The sequence below is a fragment of the Littorina saxatilis genome, linkage group LG15, assembly GCF_037325665.1.
Source record: "Littorina saxatilis isolate snail1 linkage group LG15, US_GU_Lsax_2.0, whole genome shotgun sequence".
Classification (NCBI taxonomy): Eukaryota; Metazoa; Mollusca; class Gastropoda; order Littorinimorpha; family Littorinidae; genus Littorina; species Littorina saxatilis.
Genome location: NC_090259.1, coordinates 22,953,107 through 22,974,100, shown reverse-complemented (window position 1 = coordinate 22,974,100; position 20,994 = coordinate 22,953,107). Strand labels below are relative to the sequence as shown.

The following is a 20,994-nucleotide window of genomic DNA, read 5'->3' as shown; positions in this document are numbered from 1 at the left end:
GATTCAAAGTCAGTTTCGATCTTTGAATTAAAAACTAACTGCAGAAAAACATCATGGTTGGCTGAATGCACTTTCAGTTTGAAGTAACCGACACCGAATACACGTCACTTCCTGCCATGCGTGTACAGATGCACAGATGCACAGATGGAAATGATCGTTTACATTGGTGACATTTTGAGAAATTAATTCGACAGTGTTGGCAGTTTAAGTCGGCCCTTTACTCTTCCCCCTCCGGACCCTACACACATTCACGCTCGCACGCACGCATGCACATGCGGACACACACACGCACACACGCTCACACACACGCACACACACGCACGCACGCACTCACCCACGCACTCACGCACGCACGCACACACACGCACGCATACACACATACAAACACACACACACACGCACGCACGCACGCACGTACGTACGCACGTACGCATGCACACACACAAACAAAACACGCCCCCCCACGCACACACACACACACACAAACACACAAAACTCCTCCCCAAAAACAGTGTCAAGTTGGTGACGAAAATCCCACACAAATCGCGGAGGCGTCAAAGCCGGTGTCACGATTTCATCTTTCGCCTGTGTACATATTTCCCCCTCGACATATACTCAAGACTGAAATGTTGTTTCCTGGTAAAAATTAAGAAGTGAAATTATTTATAGACGAAAAGCATGTCAGTTTCTTGCATGTGAAGAAAATTGGTGGTACATTTTTTTTTATAGATTTCACCCCCCAAATCGAATTCTTCGAAAACGTGTACCGAGTGGTTACGTCCCTTGAGTAAGAAGGGAAACATTTTAGGATGAATCAAATTTCTAAGTTAAATTTTAAAAAAATTGGTTGGACAAATTTGGCCCCATGAATGTAAGGTACACAAGGTCGCTCATCAGTACTATCGAAGGGTGTTTTTTTGTTCAGTGTAGAGTTTATACTAGATCAACGAGGCCGAGAAGCGAAATATCAACACGGCGAAAGATGAAAACGTCACACCGGAGTGTGCATGTGAGTGGTGAAGGACAGAGGGGCGATGGCAAGGCGGAGTCAAGAGGGGGCGAGGAATAGAGTACAAACACAAGGAGAATGTCATGAAGAATCCAAAACACCTGAAAATAAACGTCGAATTACACACCTCCACCGCGTATAGTCCAGCTGTATCCCAGCAGTAAAACAAGACACCCCAGTAACACAGCGTGATGACAGGGCAGGTAAGACTGGGAGTGCTTGCCCCAGCTTCACCGACCCTCCCCAGCCAAAGCTCATAATTGGAAGGACGGCAGGAATTTAGCGCCAACACACAGTGTAGCGCCTGTACGGTCAGTAAATGACTCAAGCTGAAAAGCTTCCATCACCCTGAGAGAAAGTCAAGTTTTACGCCCTCAAGGCAAAGCTATTTGGGGTATGTTCCCGGGTTTTATCCCGACTTTGGATGAGATACACAAGTGTATGCGTGTTAAGGTGCAGGGCCGGACCCAGGGGAGGGGGGGTTCCAGGGGTTCCGGAACCCCACCCCTGGAAAAAGCATGTACCTTGCTTTGAGTGTTTGTTTTTTTTAGCACCAAAACAATGCTGCTCTTAACCCTCAAAACAAGGCCCAGAATGCACCAGATTGCACAGATTTTAACCGTTTTTCAAAAATTTTCCGGGGGAGCATGCCATGAAACGTCAATGTTTGATTGGTAACCGTGCAATGTTCTTGTTAATTCAAAAATGTAGAAAACTAAATTTACCAATTGATGTGCAATTGGATCTTTTTGAGAAGTGTGTACATCCAATTTTGGTATGGTTGTGAGGTGTGGGGATATGATTTATTAGACATATTGTCAAGGTTTCAATTGCGATTTTTAAAAATGCTTCTTGGTGTATATAAAACTACACCCACTTGTATGGTTTACGGAGAGCTTGGTCGTTACCCAATTAGAATTGAGATACAATGTCAGTTACTGGTTTATTGGTATAAACTGATGACAGAAATGAACGATGGTGCGAATAAGATGTCTTGTTTAATGTTAAAACTACATTTGAGGTTGTACCATGTACAAAACGTTAAATTGCCCTGGTTGTCGCATGTCAATACTATGTTAAATAAGTTGGGTCTATCATATTTATGGACAACTCAGAGTCTTGCCGTCTCAGGTTTTAAAAACGTTGTAAAACAAAGGCTAAGAGATCAATTCTTGCAGGAATGGAACACTGACGTGAATGCCAACAGCTTGTGTTTTAATTACAGAATATCTCTCTCTCTCTCTCTCTCTCTCTCTCTCTCTCTCTCTCTCTCTCTCTCTCTCTCTCTCTCTCTCTCTCTCTCTCTCTCTCTCTCCCTCTTTCCCCCTACCCCCTCGCATGACAAAAGGGACAGAACTTTTGCTACATATTCAAGACTTAATTTTTTTTTATAAACAATTACATCCCTCTAGTAAAATTTGTGATCGCGAATCCACTAGAACTTCTGACTGAAGGGAGAGTACTCCTGCTCCTCATCAAAAACTTATCCTCTGCAACAATTACCTCCCTGTTGTCAATTTGCCCAAAGTTACGCATGGTTGGGCTCTATTTCGAAATCCAACTCGTGGATTTCACAAATGTACATGTGTGTGAGCGCGTACATGACAGAAGACAACCACTTCACACTACTTCAAGGGAGACCATAATTATGTCTTTGTGAGTAGACTCTGTCTGTGTGCCTCTGTGTGTGTGTGTGTGTGTGTGTGTGTGTGTGTGTGTGTGTGTGTGTGTGTGTGTGTGTGATTGTGTGTGTATGTATGTGTGTGTGTGTGTGTGTGTGTGTGTGTGTGTGTGTGTGTGTGTGTGTGTGTGTGTGTGTGTTTTTTGTCGTTTACAACAACAAGAAGAGGAACATTTTAATTTAATCTTTTAATGTTGTCAATGAAACAAAATACAAAGGACGATAACACATAATTATTGCATCGAAATGTTAACAAGTCGCAAAATTACTACATTTAGCCAACCAGATTCTGAACGCACAGCATTTTTTCACCAAGAAATTGACAAGCCAGTTTGCCGCTTAACAGGAAAGCGCATTTTTCTGAATTCTTTCTAACTTCCTGAGCTTGTTTTGTTTTATCCAAACATAACATATCTATATGTTTTTGGAATCAGGCAACCATACAGAATAAGATGAAATCTTTTTTTTTTCTCAATTTTAATAAGGATTTTGAGATTTTTAATGACCAAACTTTTTAAATTAATTTTTCAGTTTCGAAGCAATCCTATTGTCCGGGCTTCGTCAAAGATGGCTTGACCAAAACTCAATCAATTTGATAAAAAAAAAATGAGGTCGTGACAGTGCCGCCTCAACTTTCACATAAAGACGGATAGAACGTCATCAAAGACATTATTTTATCGAGGGGAAAAAATGTCTGGGGATATCTTTCTCAGGAACTCTCATGTAAAGTTTCATGAAGATCGGTCCAGTATTTTTCTCTGAATCGTTCTACACACACACACACACACACACAAACACCACGACTCTCGTCTCGATTCCCCCTCAACTGATGTTAAAACATTTGGTCAAAACTTGACCAAAGAATTATCATATAACCCATTTCTTGTCCTTAAGAGGCGAAATATTCAGCCTGTAGGACAGTAAGCATTCACTTGACTAAATGTAAAAACGGACATTGAACCAAAAACAGATATATATCGAGATTCTGGGATTCAATGTTTATTTGCTTACAAGCCTCACACAGGTCTCAGAAGCAAATTGAAATAATAAATACACATTCGTAAACGACAATCAAAACACACAAGAAAATGAGTTTTTCAATCGTTTGCGTATTAACAAAACGAAACATTCTCAAGTACCTGGTGGCCTATGTAGTGGGATGACTTATAAATAATCACGGGACAATGTAAGAACTTCGGTCAGCAGGCTTTGGACTTCACTACATTATATTTGTGTTAACAGGTAAAAATACCGAGTAAAGAAAGTCAGTGCATTCAACCCAACAGCTCCGCCGCCTCTTAATCTTGCAAAAATATTAATCAGACTTTCCATGATAACTACATCATTCTGGGATACGCGTGAAAAATGTCTTCATGGTGGCTCCGTTTCCGCTGGCTTCCTGCAATAACAAAAACAACAACGAACATTTTTCATCTTCCTGCTTCTTGAAACACGAATTTTGACATTTAACGTCACACACACACACACACACACACACACGCACACGCACACACACACACGCACACACACACACACGCACACACACACACATATACACACACACACACACACACACACACACACACACACACACACACACACACACACACACACACACAGAAGAAACGGCGACAATGCTGTGCAGCTGCTGTGGTGACATTCGCGGTCAAAGGGAAGCAATCGAGCTTTGCAGAAATCAAGTAAATCTCCCATATTCACACGGAAGGATCGGCGCCGGGGTTCCTATAGATTGGCATTTTTATTTATTATTTATTCCAATATACTCACAAAGACCACATGCTCGTCCTTGAAGTAGCATGACGTTGTTGTCTTCTGTCCCGTGATCGGGAGGTCGTGGGTTCGAACCCCGGCCGGGTCATACCCAAGACTTTAAAATTGGCAATCTACTGGCTGCTCCGCCTGGCGTCTTGCATTATGGGGTTACATCTTGAACACACGGTACTGGCCGTGTGTTCAAGATGTATGGGGTTAGTGCTAGGACTGGTTGGTCCGGTGTCAGAATAATGTGACTGGGTGAGACATGAAACCTGTGCTGCGACTTCTGTCTTGTGTGTGGCGCACGTTATATGTCAAAGCAGCACCGCCCTGATATGGCCCTTCGTGGTCGGCTGGGTGTTAAGTAAACAAACAAACAAACTGTATTGCTCTTCGGGCGATGAGAGACAGGTTTATTGTTGGACATTATACATCACTGATGCAATCAATTACCACCCAAGGAAGGAAACGTTTATTTTCTATAATATTATCGTCCTTCAGTCAAGTTCTTCTTCCCATATAAATTGATACGCCGGTGGCCCGGGAGTACGAAGCGCTCACCCATTGCACACTGCTACTATCGAAGCCAACTCGTAAATATCTCGTGCTGCGCAGCAGCCTCAGCAACACACCCTACCCCCCAGGGGATAGTACTGGTAACGATCGCAGCTATCACAACGACAGCCAATCAGGTTTAGTAGGCATATCGTTCGGTCGATAGGAGCGAACAAGCGATCAGCCAATCAAAAACAATCGATCCAATCATGATGATCGCTTATCACTGGTGACAGATTGTATTGATCAGCAGTTCGTCGATTCCACTGCGATAATAACCAGCCGTGACATTGTAGACATAACAACAATGGATTATTGCGTGAAACGCGTCGCTTTCAGGATAAATCAACACAAATAGGATTAATTTCAACTTCACGACTTTCAATCGTCAGCGGCGGGAAGTTAAGATTCCGAACCAAAATGGCGGCCACCAAGCTTCACGTGGAACTTTCTGCACTTATGATAAGAAGGATTTTCCACGAATTACAGCGACGTGGCGGGCAGCTAGTAACTTGAACAATCTCCTGGGGCATGGTAAGTCGGCTTTCAAGAGGTCACTTTTAGCATGGTTTCATCATGTGTGTGTTAGAAGTCATCCGTGGTCTTTCTTTCTTGGTGGTACTGGTACTGGTAGGTAGCCAACATCAGCATGGTGATGAATCTGCTACGCTTGGGTGATGGTGGTTCCGGTGATGATGGTCTTCAGTATTTTAGGAGGATAGACTACCCAAGATCGAACACCGGCCCGGCATTCCAATCAAAGCAGACTGCAGACAACAGTGCCGTATTCATGTCTACGGTCACACCTCCCCCAATACCCCCTTTCCTTGCTTCTCAGTTTTTTTTGCTGGCTAACATTAACCACTCTGCCTCCCTACCGCACCTGCATCCCCAAACCCGAACCCGCAGCTGTCAATGTCATGTTACTATTTGTTAGCCCCGACTGACTATGATCAGTCCCCCTTTGTCTGAGGTGAGGGGGGTTGGCCCAGCAATCAAGGGGGGGGGGGGGGGATGGATGTCCACAGCAATTGACAGCTAGGCAGCGCCCATCACATTAAGTAGGCCTAAAAAAAATAGGTGTGGTTACGGTAACCCGACCTACCCTATTTTTAGGGGCCGACCCTATAACTTTTTATTACATTTGTCCCAAAAAAACCCACAAAAAACCAAGAAAACGAGTGCAGAAAACGCAGCGAAAGCGCTCGAGTCGCACACTTATTTCCCTGTCAAGTAGGTTTAATTTGTACACATTTAAAAAAAAAGTGATTGCCTAGCTTCCTACCATATTTTTTGGGGCTATGTTACCTTCAGTTAACCACACCTTTTTTTTATTGGGGGGGGGGGGGGGGGGCCTTATTTGGAGTTAAAGCAAAAGGAGCCGAGCCAATGAGCATGCAGCAAAGAAAGGAGCAGTGATACTGAATACTGTCTGCACTGCTTTGATTGGTGATGGTGATACTGATCGCTGTGCTGTTCGATAACTGGTGACCAGTTGCGACTTACTTGAGCCAAGCTGAGTCTATTTAGGGTGGCATTGACTAGCCACTGACTGATTGAGTGATTCTGAATGCTATCCTCTGATTTGAACAATTCTTTTACTGTCAAGTTATAATGTACGAGCTGCAAATTTACCAATTTATTTTGAAAACAAGTACAGTCATTTGATGGTGAGAAAGAGATTTAAAACAGGCACCAGTGACAAACAGTCAAACTGATAACCACACAAAGTCTCGCACAAAAATACCTTTTGTTAGCTTGTGCACACACATTGCACAATGACACATGCATGAACACATACATGTACACACACAAACAAGCACAAAAAAGTACACACTCACACACACACAAACAAAAGGTGGCACTTGCACATGTAATGATGTATGATTAAAAGTTGAAAGCCAGCAAACACACGCACACTAGAACACATAGGCATTAATTATCATGGGAACAATAAAGAACAAATAGATGCACAAACGCAACAATCCTTGAAAATACACAGTCTTACAGTTACAAATCTTAGTCTTATGCAGTTGTGCACACACATACATGTGCAAGCACATGAACATGCTCAAACTGTCAAAGGTCTGCATGCACACAGAAACACATGACATAGCTGAGAGTGAGAGTCTTGAATAGCCTTGACTGACTCAGTGACTGAGTCTTGGCTGGGTGTCAAAGTTGTGACTGAATGGACAATGACATAACAAACACCCAGTCTATGAGTACGACTCGCTCAATGACCACACACAGAGTAACAACTAACATTAACACACTTCAGGTATTTGATAATCAGGTTTCCTGGGCTGAGGTGCAGGGTGCAAAACTTGGTGTTACACAGTCACAGGGTTGGATTGGTTGAAATTAAGATTTGTTGTGATTTCAACCAGTCAGACCCCGCGTGCGATTTCCACCCAGTTCGGTGGCTCAGAGTCTGGCTTTTTGCACCTCACCCCAGGTCACATGTAATGTATGTATTATACATGTTGACATCTTATACGTTATACTTTTATGATCATTGTATTGAATGCATGTCTGGGAATTCACTAACCATCATGATTCGACTATTCCTGGTTAACCATTTTGCTACTCTTTATTTTTAGTGTGTGTGGACTCTCAATGTGCAGTTTGATTCATGCTGCCGCTGTCACCGCAAGAGATGTATGGGACAGAGACCAAGATTCAATACAACTTACAAGAATCAGAAAGCCAGCCATCACTTGAAAACTTAGGACTAACAACACTTTATCAAGTGAGTACAATTTGATGGTCTTTACTACCCTTTTTTGTTTTTGTTTTTTTCATAGATAAATTCTCCTCGGATCCCAGGATTTCCGAGAAAAGCTACACATTTCAGAGAGAACAGAATTCCTTTTCCGAGAAAAACAAAATCGAGGTACAAAAATCAAATAGAACAATCTACCCAGTAGACCAAAGTCTTCCATAAAACCGTCCCTTCATTCAGTGAGATTCCGCCCGTGTAAGTCACTTTTGAAAACTGTTTGAATGAGCTAGCTCCTACAAGTGGCACACGCAAAGCGATCATAATGTTGAACGCAGTTCAGTAGGGTAGTGCACAGTTCGAAAGGGGGTCCTGGCTTGTATGTTCAAATAATATTAATTCAGTTAAACTTGGGTTATAATGATTATTGGTTACTCGCAATACAAAACATGTACTAAATTCGGTCAGTTTTGTTGTTGTTGCTGTGTACAATATTATTCATGAAAGATACTCCCATTCCCAGAATACAGTGTTCTGGGTGGTCGAACGTGTAGCAAAGGCCTGTACGTGTAGATATTGCGTCACCTGTGACTCACTTTTTGAGTCACTTGAGAAAAAGTGACTCTATGTAATCGGTCAGTGTTAGTCTGTCCGGCCGGCCGTCCGTAGACACCACCTTAACGTTGGACTTTTCTCGGAAACTATCAAAGCGATCGGGCTCATATTTTGTTTAGTCGTGACCTCCAATGACCTCTACACTTTAACGATGGTTTCGTTGACCTTTGACCTTTTTCAAGGTCACAGGTCAGCGTCAAAGGAAAAATTAGACATTTTATATCTTTGACAAAGTTCATCGGATGTGATTGAAACTTTGTAGGATTATTCTTTACATCAAAGTATTTACATCTGTAGCCTTTTACGAACGTTATCAGAAAAACAAGGGAGATAACTAGCCTTTTCTGTTCGGCAACACACAACTTAACGTTGGGCTTTTCTCGGAAACTATAAAAGTGACCGGGCTCAAATTTTATGTGAACGTGACTCATTGTGTTGTGAATAGCAATTTCTTCCTGTCCATCTGATGCCTCATATAATATTCAGAACTGCGAAAGTGACTCGATCGAGCGTTTGCTCTTCTTGTTTCTCCAATGTTCCAAAGGCATGTGTTGTTTTGCTCCCACCAAGACTGCAGATCTTGGCAAACGCGTGATGTAAAAACTACATTTGATCACATTACCCGTACACGTCCTGGAAAGTGCTGATCTAGATCTTGCTAATATGCAAGATTGCACAGATTTTATTTTTTCAATTTGTTTTTTAATCTGGACCTGCCAACAGATCATGCATACAGGCACACACACACACCCCTTTCAGAGTTTTTCTTTAAATCAATTTACATACCAGTGAAAACTCGTTTCTATGGAAATTCCTTCTTTACGCAAACATTCCTCCGTTTTTTTTATTCTGTACATATTAAAAACCTCTTTCTATTTTAATAATTTCTATTTAAACAAAATTTTAAAAAGGAAAATAAAGGGAAATGTTACTTGGCAAGGGAAGTAACAGATTTGTTCTCAAATGGATAAACCCCCATGAATCCCACAGTTCCTAAATGGTTTGATTCAAGTAAATGTTTGCTTTATCTTTCTTTTGGAAATGGGTCATGGCGAGATTCCCAGTGCTTCACTTTGTGCCACACCCTAAAATAAGACCATTTTGCCAATTCAACATCTCAGAAAAATGAAAGGACTGAATGAAGCCATTGAAGGGTTGCAAAACATTTGGAGGAGGTGGACTGGCCTGAACTTGAACGTGATGCATTAACGACATCAGTAGGGCAGGCTGGAAGTTTCCGCAAGGAGGTTGCTACTGCTAGGAATATTAAAAAAACCCGGTTAGGTCAAAAGATAACAATGTTTTCAAAGCTTTAATATTGATATGGAAGTGTTGCCGACGCCAGACGACATTATCAGGAGTCATGCATAAGATCGCATGAATCACAAAGTGGAAATAACGGTAAAAAAGATTGTAGAAAAAAATGTTGTAGTGTACTGTATCAGTGTTATTGACTCAGTGTATGGCGGTTCACTTTCCCCAGAGAGAAAGCAACCCGGATTGCCATGAGGTTGACCTCACAGGACTATATCAATTATCACACCTTATCCTTATTCTTATCCTGTATTTTATGTGTTGTTTTCAGGTCCGAGGACTTATTGGTGGGTGCCTCTCACAAAGAAGTTCTATGGCAAGAGTACATTCAGAGCCTGACCAGTCTAGGATACCTGGGTCCGCTGCTGGAATTTCTGCATATACCACTCCTTCATCATGCAAAAACAGGTGAATATCATTAGGCTTGGCTACACACACAAATCTTTCCGGTTAATGCTGACTGTGGTTGCTATTGTTACCGTCAGCCAGACATCCCTTAATTTCATTTTCACTGTTATTCAATGTGCTGACAGAAAGCTATATCCATCGCCTTTATCTGTTTTAGCATTCCCTGGCAATGGCAGTTTTGTGACCATAGTAGTACAACAAGCAGTTGTATACATAGGCTTGGTTAGTATGTATTTCAAATCTTAAGCTGTGTTATTTTAAAGGATTATCGCAATGCTAATCTCGAACCATGTTTTTTTTCCATCTTTGGATGAGTTGTAGGTTTTGAATTAGCAGCTTTTGTTTATAAATCCAGGAGATCTGAAAAGAAAACCCGATGTTCATTACATTATTCTGGTGGTGTTTGAAATTCTCTCTAGCAATTACTTTATAAAAGTGGGGTTTGCAACTTAGTAATAGTAATACTCTTCTAATTCTATACAGTGGTGTACACCTCTTTCTGACTACATGTAGTAACATTTGAAAATGTAACCAAAAGTTGTTAATCATTACAGAGTGATTGTTATTTAATAATGTTAACGAGTTTTGGTCCATGTTGGGGTCAATCAATTCAATAATCCAGAATGGTATGGGTATTTTGCACAATGCTGCCAACAATGTGATAATGCTCTTCTTCCATTTAAAAAAGTATGGTAACTTGTTGACCATTACATTAATAACTCACACATATATTCATCTGTGTTAAATCCAGCCCTGTCTGTCACCACTACTAATCGGTTTAGGTTTGCAATAAACAGGCTAGGGTCAAAGGAAGCATACACATTATTCTTGTTGCTACTCATAGTATACCAGATTCGGACCTCAAGATTTCGGGGGGGATGTCATGACCACTAGGCCACTCCATCAGTTTTAAAAAAGATGCAAAAGTTACAATTTGTTTCTATGCTAAGGTGGAATTAATACCATTCAATGATTCATGCATTGCAATAGCGTCAAAATTGTCTGTAAACTTCGCCGTTATTTTGCAAACATGTTTCACGAAATTACAGCACATGTTTTATGTTACCAATACCATGCTACACGACATTCACGCGATGTGATGGCTGTGAATGTGATATCTATTTACAACATACAAGTTAAGTAGAAGAACAGTAATTTATTGATTTAATCTCTCCAAATCTCTGTGCAGTTCAAGTATAGCTATCCAAGAAGTAGTTAAATTCACTCCTGAGCAATTGATGGATAAAGGTATGAAATAGATGCTGCTCCAAAAATAACATAAAATGTATAAATTGTTCATCGCTTGTCATAATTGGCGCAGTAGTATAAAGTGGTTAGAACATCAGCCCTGAAATCATGAGTTCCTGAGTTTGAATCTCCACCAAGGCGTATTTGTTCCCTTTGGTGCCTCTTGAATATAGAGGGAGCAAACAGGAAGTTATCACAGCAAAAGTCAAGCGTTAAATGAATCTGTCAAGGTTTCAGGCCGCCTTCACTGTACTGAGTTCGGTACATGCTTCTAAGCCCTATCTTTTCAAACATGGAGCCACGTATAGTCGTAGATAGACGACAGCTTTAAGTACAGTCAACAGTGTGTGGTTGTGAACAGTTATCATTGTTTTGTCGCTAAAACGTTTTGACTTATGTAACTTTGCAACTGATTTCTAATTTATTTCCATTGTTCATCAAGAAACTGATGACAGACAAGCTGTTGGAGTAAGAGAAGAGGGACAACTCACAAGGGTCAAAATGGTGGCCGCCTCCGGAAGAACTCAGGTATGTTTTTAAGTTTGTAGAAGTTAAGTGGTCCTGGGATTTTGTTTACCCCTTTCGCAACCCTCCCCTGTTTGAAGATAACTGTGAATAGACGTCTTACGGAAATAACTTTTGTCCCGATGTTTGGTCGGTGTGGTAGATGAAGAGCTCATTTTACAAGGACAAGCTTTTCAAAACAAGGCGAAGAATGCACCACACTTCTTATCAGCTTTATCCTGCGATCAGAACAAACAAATAACGCTAATATGTATGTTATGCAGTCGGCGCTCATATATAATTATATTATAATACCCTTTTCTTTCAAAACTATGCACATCAGAGCCGATTGTTTGCAGATCAGTGGAAGTGTTCTCTAAGCACATGTGTTTTATGAAACTCACGTCACATCAATCAGAACATGTTGAGAGGGATCACTATAGCACATAGGCCAGCAATCATCGGGAACTCTGATAAACTTGTGAACGTTGATCATTTACAGAAAGTGGCATAGTATTGTGCACACGCTGCATAACATACACATCAGAGTTAGTTGTTAGTCCCGATCACAGGATAAACCTGTTCAGAAGCTTAATACTTGTTTCGTCTAAGTTTGAAAAGCTTGACCACTTAAAAGAGGCTCTTAGTCTTACTCTAATAGCAATAGACCTGAAAATCCTGAAAGTTATTTCTGAACATCGTCTATTAGAAAACTCTTGCTGGAATGGTAAATGGTTCGGTATTTTGTGCACCTTCTGGTACTGTATAAGTTAAAACGTACATGCTAGCCTAAACAATAGCTCAAACGCTGTTTTACACACACAGCAATATAATATTACTTGTGTCTCTAAGTTTATGTTGAGTTAATTCATTCATGATTTACAATGACCGTTTGAACAGCAAAATTACTTATGGTTGTGTGTTACTGTTAGCAATACACTGTATGAGCTCCAGCCTTCACTTTCTATTGCAGGAAGAAAATTTGAGATAAGGGTTGTGTGTTCTCCAGTCTGGTTGTGAAAGTTATGTTTTTGGGTGTGTGTGTGTGTGTGTGTGTGTGTGTGTGTGGTTATTTGTTTATAAATGAATGATAGTGTGTTCCCTTTGAGCGAATGTAGGGAGCTCAATACAACAAACCTTCGGGTTTGTTTGAAAAAGTTTTTATATCTTTGTAATTCCAGAATGTTTTGTTTTTTCCAGTGCAAGACAGACAGTGTTTTGTCCGATGGTGGCCACTACTTGTGATACTGTCTTCCAATCAAGGCACAACAAGGCTGGGATAAAAAGACATCAACACAGGAAGTTCTAGTATCACCACCAGGCAGTAGCTGTGAAGATTGATGTTAAAGCCCTCAGACATGTTCACTGTTTTATTTTAAGAGCCATAGAGGACTACTATGGACAAACAAGGGAAGATACAGTTTGGTAAACACTCACTGTACATTTTTCATCAATTCTATTGTCTAACTCTATATGTTCGTGGTGTATTTTGCAGCTTTTATGGACATGTTAGTTCAAACTTTGTCTTTTGGGGGGATTTTCAAGTGATGTATATTGATACTAGATGATTACCCGCTTCGCCGGGAAGAAGTAGAGCCGAATACCCGGCCGTCGCCGGGGACCCGGCTTTGCCGGGTGTACGCCGGCATCGCCGGCGCACGAAGGAAGGGAGATCTAAAAATAGTAACGTGCAGTGACCTTCTAAATATAAACGTACAAACGGGAATATCGATTGACGCCGGCGCACGAAGGAAGGGAGATCTAAAAATAGTAACGTGCAGTGAAAAACGAAAATCGGTTCAGCGCTGCGCGCTGAGAGCACGTGTTGAGATATCTCATCGATCAGGTTGTGTCCGGGGTCTCTGTCAATAAGCCCACCAAATTTGAAGCAGATCCATCGAGAACTTTGGCCGTGCATGGCGATCAATCACACACACACACACACACACACACACACACAGACACAAGTCGTATATATATATAGATACAGCTTCTTATTTGATTTCACACAGTGGTCTAAATAAATGTACAATAGAACCTAGCTTTCTGAGACCACCATAGAATTGATCTCCTCCCCTAACAGATGTCTTTACTCTCTTCTTGTGTTCCCCAGAAAACTGAATTTATTTATGTATGAGAGTGTAATATCTTCTTTCCCGTGTGAAAAAATTGTCACAAGGGAAAGTTTAGACACAGAAAAGCAGGGTTTATTTATTTTTAGTACACCTTGATCTAAAAATAAATAAACCCTGCTTTTCTGTGTCTAAACTTTCTCTTGTAAAAAAATTTTTCCATTTTTTTTCTCACATTTTTTAGTACACCTTGATCTGAGTGATCGACAAGAAGAAGAAGAATAAGTACACCTTGATCTCCAAAGTGTCCTTCATGGCTAGGAGTGCAGCATAAATACTTTCCAAACATCTCTGTACCGGAATATCACAGTGGTACTTGCCATGAAAAAACACCCCTATGGTCCAGCCAAAAATGTCCCTACATTGCAGGCGGCCTGTCATGACATGTATAATGTTACTGAAGATAACCAAAAAAGGGAATTCAGGTGTCCAGTCCTTTATTGCAAGGTTTCGTCTTATCATAGGCTGTTCTCATATGGCAGGTGCAACTATTTTATCTCTGTGGCAAGCTTGGCAATGTAGCAGAAGCTGAATACACTTCTGAGTTTTGAATTTTAATACCCCATGCATTTACTGTAAAAAGTTGGAAAGGTTTCTCCATGTAACTCTATTGTCTGAATGATCTCCTGCACCTTATTGATTTTACCTGATGCTTTTTTAATGACTATGTACACAGTCTATGATGCATACGTGTTATAATCGGTTTGTTTAGTACACTGTTGACTGTATCACACTTTTCAGTCACTGGGACCGAGAGACATCAGAAAATAAATTGCTTTGAAGGGCCCTTTTTGTTTTTAACAGAATGAAATATCCTATTGTGTGAAAAGACAATGAACATTTATTTGCTCTGTGTGTGTCTGAACTTTGCTGCTGTATCAATAGACGAATTCCTGAATAACTTTGTTGGGTTTATATGGGTTGTGAAAGAGTGAGTACTCTTGCTTTTGCTCCGACAAATATCAACATGTGGTTTCTGTACACGTGTTTCAGAGACACCCTCTCACTAGTGACTGGCCACTAATGTCAAGTGAGATATTTCCCCATGTGACATAGGCCAGTCACTAGCGAGGGTGTGTCTCATACATGTGTAAAGGAACCACATGTCAATATTTGTCGGAGCAAAATGAAGACTCTTGAGTACTCACTCTTTTACAACCCATACAACCCAGAAAAGTTATTTCCACAATTCATCTACATGTATTTCCCCCTTTTTCTTGAAGAAAGATGGCACTGTAGATGTTATGAGTACCCGGACTCCACTGTATATATGCAGTGGTTATTTTGACATCACATAGTTTCTGTCATCTTTGTGACTTTGTATCTTGTTGAAGGGAGAAAATTACCACTTTATTGACTTCTGGGCAGTCCTTTTGAAGTACATACATGTACTTCAATTTACAGCAGGTGTTATACATTAGTTTGGATCCTTGTGAGATTATTTTTGGGGGGTTGATTCGACTTAGAGGCTTTACAAAATGTTTCTGAGTTTTTGTTGGTTTACTTCATGTGCACATGCTTATAGTTTTTCCTTTGCCCATTATTGATGCCTTCAGTATAGTTTACTCACACCTAATTATGAACGTTGTACCAATGTTGTTTTGTGAAAATACACTACTGGAGAATACTGTTCTTCTTCATAGTTCACTCTAACTAAAAAGTCTGAACAGATTTGGTGATTTACAATAATCTTAGTCATGAGCACCAGTTGACTATGATTATTGTAAATCACCAAATCTGTTCAGACTTTTTCATGGAATATTGTCTTTTTAGACTAACACTAAAACCTAGTAGCGTGGCTACTTCTTGTATTGGCTCAATTATGTTTGGTTGTTGTTGATTTTTCCTTAATTATAATGTGGACCTAGAGAATGTCCAGAGAAGGGCAACAAGGATGATTGGAAGTCTGAAGGAACTGTCTTACTCAGAAAGGCTTAGGATCCTGGGAATTCCTTGTCTCCAGCATCGTCGGCGCAGGGGTGATATGATTGACACTTTTAAATACCTCAAAGGTATATACATTACCCAGAAACCCAATCTACACAGACCCCCACCCACTGAAAGGGACATGAGAGGAAACAGTTTTAAACTTTGCCAAGTCGAAAGTAAGGAGTGCCTTCTTCGCAGACAGAGTTGTCTTAGACTGGAACACCCTGCCCGACAATGTTGTGACAGCTGATAGCGTTAACTGCTTTAAAGCACGACTGGACAGCCACTGGAAAGACACATCAAGTGTCTACACACCAAGCTGCTACTAGCCCCCCCCCCGCGTATGCAGCTTACTTTTGTGGATCGGCGTACAGGTTTTTGAGTCACTTGAGAAAAAGTGACTCTATGTAATCGGTCAGTGTTAGTCTGTCCGGCCGGCCGTCCGGCCGGCCGTCCGGCCGGCCGTCCGTAGACACCACCTTAACGTTGGACTTTTCTCGGAAACTATCAAAGCGATCCGGCTCATATTTTGTTTAGTCGTGACCTCTACACTTTAACGATGGTTTCGTTGACCTTTGACCTTTGACCTTTTTCAAGGTCACAGGTCAGCGTCAAAGGAAAAATTAGACATTTTATATCTTTGACAAAGTTCATCGGATGTGATTGAAACTTTGTAGGATTATTCTTTACATCAAAGTATTTACATCTGTAGCCTTTTACGAACGTTATCAGAAAAACAAGGGAGATAACTAGCCTTTTCTGTTCGGCAACACACAACTTAACGTTGGGCTTTTCTCGGAAACTATAAAAGTGACCGGGCTCAAATTTTATGTGAACGTGACTCCCAGTGACCTCTACACTTTGACGTCTGCTTTGGTGACCTTTGACCTTTTTCAAGGTCACAGGTATGTCTTGAAGGAAAAAAATTGAAATATCATATCTCTGAAACTATTCATCGGATTTGATTCAAACTTTATAGGATTATTCTTTACATCAAATTATTTACATCTGTATTGTGTTGTGAATAGCAATTTCTTCCTGTCCATCTGATGCCTCATATAATATTCAGAACTGCGAAAGTGACTCGATCGAGCGTTTGCTCTTCTTGTTAACCTAAATCGTCGTACAAGTACAAGTACATTATAGGACCTGTATCATTTCCAATGTAATTATTTTAGCCACATTTTGAGAATCGCAAAAGACTTCATCGGAAAGAAATATTACATTTTTTTCTGTTCAATACATTATGTCTATGTATCTCCCTTGAGCACAAGAGAAGGTCGGTGTTCTCTCTCATTATGGCATAGAAAAGAAACCTGTCAACATAAGTTTTACCTAAAGCAGAAACGACAACTGATCAAAACATCTGTTTATGACACATGCTTATCCATTTTGTGTTTTGCAAAAGACTACACATCAAGTTCTTTTGTATATTGTGTGTACCAAGTTGTACGTTAATTCTTTGCTTTAAAAATTAAGGATGGTTGTTTGGAGATGGCAGAAAAGTTATGTGTCAGCCTATATGAGTACGTGTAATACAAATGACTGTGTGTATGATTGATTAAACTTCCAATGTTATTCCCCTGCCAAGTCAGTCACTTTACATTTGTTCTCAGTTTTGCTGTCAAATAGACGAATTCCGAAAATAAATGTCGGGTTTGTATCGGTTGTGGGAGAGTGACCTTTTCTTGCAAAACTTCTGACAAACATTGGAGGGGCCAATCACTAGTGATGGGTGTGTTGGAAACATGTGCTCTGGTCCATGTGACACACCCCTCACTATTGATTGGCCCCTCCTTTGTTTGTCATAGGTTTTGCAAGAAAAGGTCACCCTTCCACAACACATACAAACCTAAAAGCGTTTTTTTCTTCTAACTCGTCTATTCAACATGGTACTTTTGGCAGGTAAATGAACATGTCAGAGAAAGGTTTTGCAAGCTTTACTTATTAAATCAGTTTTACTGAACTTGTTTGTTGTGTTGCCAGGTTGTCTTTTCTCTATATCTCTCTGATTATGGGTGAAGTGCACAACAGGCTCCAGTGGGTAAAGGCTCACTCCTTCTAATGAAAACAATTGAGATCCAAGCAATCTCTAACCTAGTTATATAGGATAAGATCATTATTCCACTTGGACACATTCAAAATCAATACCTTGACTACTTGTGCTGATTTGGATTTTGTTTGAAATAATTTCTTGAAGGCCATTGGTTTGTTTTAATGACATTAATTAGTCAGAAAATGTCCACTGTTGACAGAGAGCACCTAGGCTGTTCATTTTTGGTTTGTGTCTTAAACTGAAGAGATGGTTTTATCTCATTTAAGAGCCTGGCCATATTTGAGATAGTGATACATGTTATCAATGAAGGAGTGTGCCTTTAACTGCAGGAACTAACTTGCATGCACTCTCTGTCTCTTATTTCATATATTTTGAAATTGGAACTTAAATGAAGCATGGGCTTGAAAGCAAAAATATTCCTCCTCAACACCCGAAAGGTTGACATCGCACACACAAGCACGCACGCAAACAAACACACACACAAAGTGTGCATTGTTAAGATACCTGCTTTCACCTGTAAGACAGCATTCTGCATTATAAACACATGTACAGTACCCGGCGAAAGAACAGTTTCCTTCACGCCCACAGTTGCAAGTGATTTTTCAAATTGTAAAATATGAACCAGATAAGGTAAATTAAAAAGAAAAACAGATTCGTGGAGGACATTTTACTGGCTCTAGGATTAGTGCATCAGCATAGTATTTAGTCGTTTTTGTTTTTTACTTTTCATAAATTGGGTTATACAGGGAAGGGGTCAAGCGAGTCGTGAATGCATGCAAAACGTGTCACTTCATGTGACACGCTACAAAAATCGTAAAGATGCTCTTTTTTTTTTAACAAGGTAAAGACACTTGTGGAGGCAATTCATTTTTCAACAAGATCATTACATTAAAATTATTCGCCAAAGCGTTTAATACTCCAGCAAATGAGCATAGATCACTTAGTGTTAAAAAGGGTTGTTTGGCAAAAGCTCATTCGCACGAAATCGACGTTATGATTTCTTTGAAAACCAGGTGCTATTTGTGGCCAAGTGTCGGGTCTACACGAACAGACTCAGACTATGACTAGAAAAAAAATCCTGCGCTTTTTTTTTCTTTTTTGTGTGAACATCGATCGATTAGCGATAGTGATTCGTATGCAAGTACTATGAAGCCAAACGCATTCTTCCCCCCTCCCTTAACACATATTTACAGACACATGCACACAAATACACGCACACACACACACACACACACACACATCCATACACAGATAAACAAAGTCGCGAAGATGTCACGCAAGAGCGCTTCGCAGTGCTGAAATGGACGCCAACTGTCACTTTGATGATCGCTGTTTGTCTGTCATTAAATATTAAACTGAAGTTATCATCTTTCTCACATGCTTCAAAACAACAGACACAGAGACAAAGACACACGCACACCGTGCCACAAACACTGACTCAAATTTACACCGCCACACACCCACACACGTGTGTGTGCGCATGCGCGCTCGAACACTCACGCGAACGCACACGCGGATAAGTGTTGTTTTTGTTCAAACTCAGTAAACACAAACACATCAGTTTATTCACACAGACTGAATACCAACACACACGTGTGTTTGTTTGCGTGTGCCGGAGTCATACACCCGTGTGTGTGCGCGCGGGTGCGTCAGTGTGTGTATGCCTTCGTGTCAGTGTCAGTTCAGTTTGTCAAGTTGTTTGTTGTGTGGGTGCCTGCTGGCGGGCGGGCGTGTGTGTGTTCGTGCGTCCATGCGTGTGTGTGCGCCGCAGTGTACTCAAGCCAAGCATTATTTATTTATTTGCTGTTGCTTTTCGGGTCCAGCGGACCATAATAGGCCAAATCAGGACCCCCGGCAACCCAAGCAACATTCCTGTGTACTGCACGTGGTTGTAATACAATCAATTATGTTTTTCTGTCTTATGTTTTATAAGTTGACCTAGCAGGTCGGAAAACTGAACTTCTTACATGTATTTATGTCAGCCTCAGTGCAGCCCGCACCAGGCCAGGCTAACCGCACAGTGTCCATCAGTGACTGGCATCGCGGCGCCGACAACTGAACAGGCAAACTGACTGACTTAAGAACAAGAAGAAATTACAGATTATGTTTCAACATATTACTGAAATCTTAGTCTAACTTGTACGACCAGGGCCAATGGCAATGCGGAAACTAAGTAGCCTAAACCAGTCAGACAGCAGTGCCAGTGTCGGTCAACGCCAGAAATGAGACCTGCAGTGAGCTGTCCCGCCGCGGAGGCTACTCGGTGTGGCGTAGTGGACCAACACGCGGAATGCCGAATGGATATGACCGGCCCGGGGTGTCAGTATCATTCTGAACACATAACGGCCTCAATCAATCGAGCCTCGCTGAGAAGTTGTTCTGAACACATAACGGGTCCTCAATCAATCGAGCCTCACGGATGAGAAGTTGTTCAAAACACATAACGGGTCCTCAATCACTGAATCCAGCCCGCTCACTGAGAAGTACACATAACGGGTCCTCAATCAATCGAGCCTCACGGATGAGAAGTTGTTCAAAACACATATCTGTCAGTGTCTGTCCCATTCACTATCCCGAAGACCGTAATATTCAAGTCAGTGTACGGTGTCCAGCCAGTCCACTTTAGATATCGGGGCCGCGGACACTTGAGCTCAGTGTTCAGTTGTCGCAATATATTGCTAGGATCGTGCGTTTAACTGAGTATTGCATGGACAACTCAGTGAATACTGTTGAACGGGAACTTGAGAATATTAATGTTCTCAGTACAGGCACAACTTGAGGTTGCGACTCTTAAGGACTAGCCTGAAGGACTGATATGATAATACTTGGGAGCCTTGAACGGGACCGGCGTGGATGCGGCCGTCAGTCATAACGGTGACTAAGGCTGCATGGCTTCAGACCCCCTCCCGCAGGCTTCATCAGCCCCAACCGCCTTGCATGCTTAAAATACCGTCAGTTTATCATCAAAGCGAAATAATATAACTGTAGTTTTCACGGTTCATATGTCTGCCGGCCCATTCAGAAAGACTGCAGCCCCGGGGTCAA

At 41.2% G+C, this 20,994-nt stretch overlaps 1 long non-coding RNA gene across 4 annotated transcripts; it reads left to right on the top strand.

Annotated features, from left to right (window-relative positions):
• Window positions 1-5,443: 5,443 nt before the first annotated feature.
• On the top strand, window positions 5,444-17,863 carry LOC138948874 (uncharacterized). 4 transcript variants are annotated; one of them, XR_011450113.1, is made up of 5 exons: window positions 5,444-5,555; window positions 7,649-7,773; window positions 9,944-10,080; window positions 11,771-11,856; window positions 13,033-17,863. It is a non-coding gene; the product is annotated as an uncharacterized lncRNA (long non-coding RNA). The 4 variants fall into 4 exon arrangements; XR_011450115.1 differs by lacking the exon at window positions 5,444-5,555 and adding an exon at window positions 10,238-10,302 and having other exon boundaries at window positions 6,392-7,773; XR_011450112.1 differs by lacking the exon at window positions 5,444-5,555 and having other exon boundaries at window positions 6,400-7,773.
• Window positions 17,864-20,994: the final 3,131 nt, after the last annotated feature.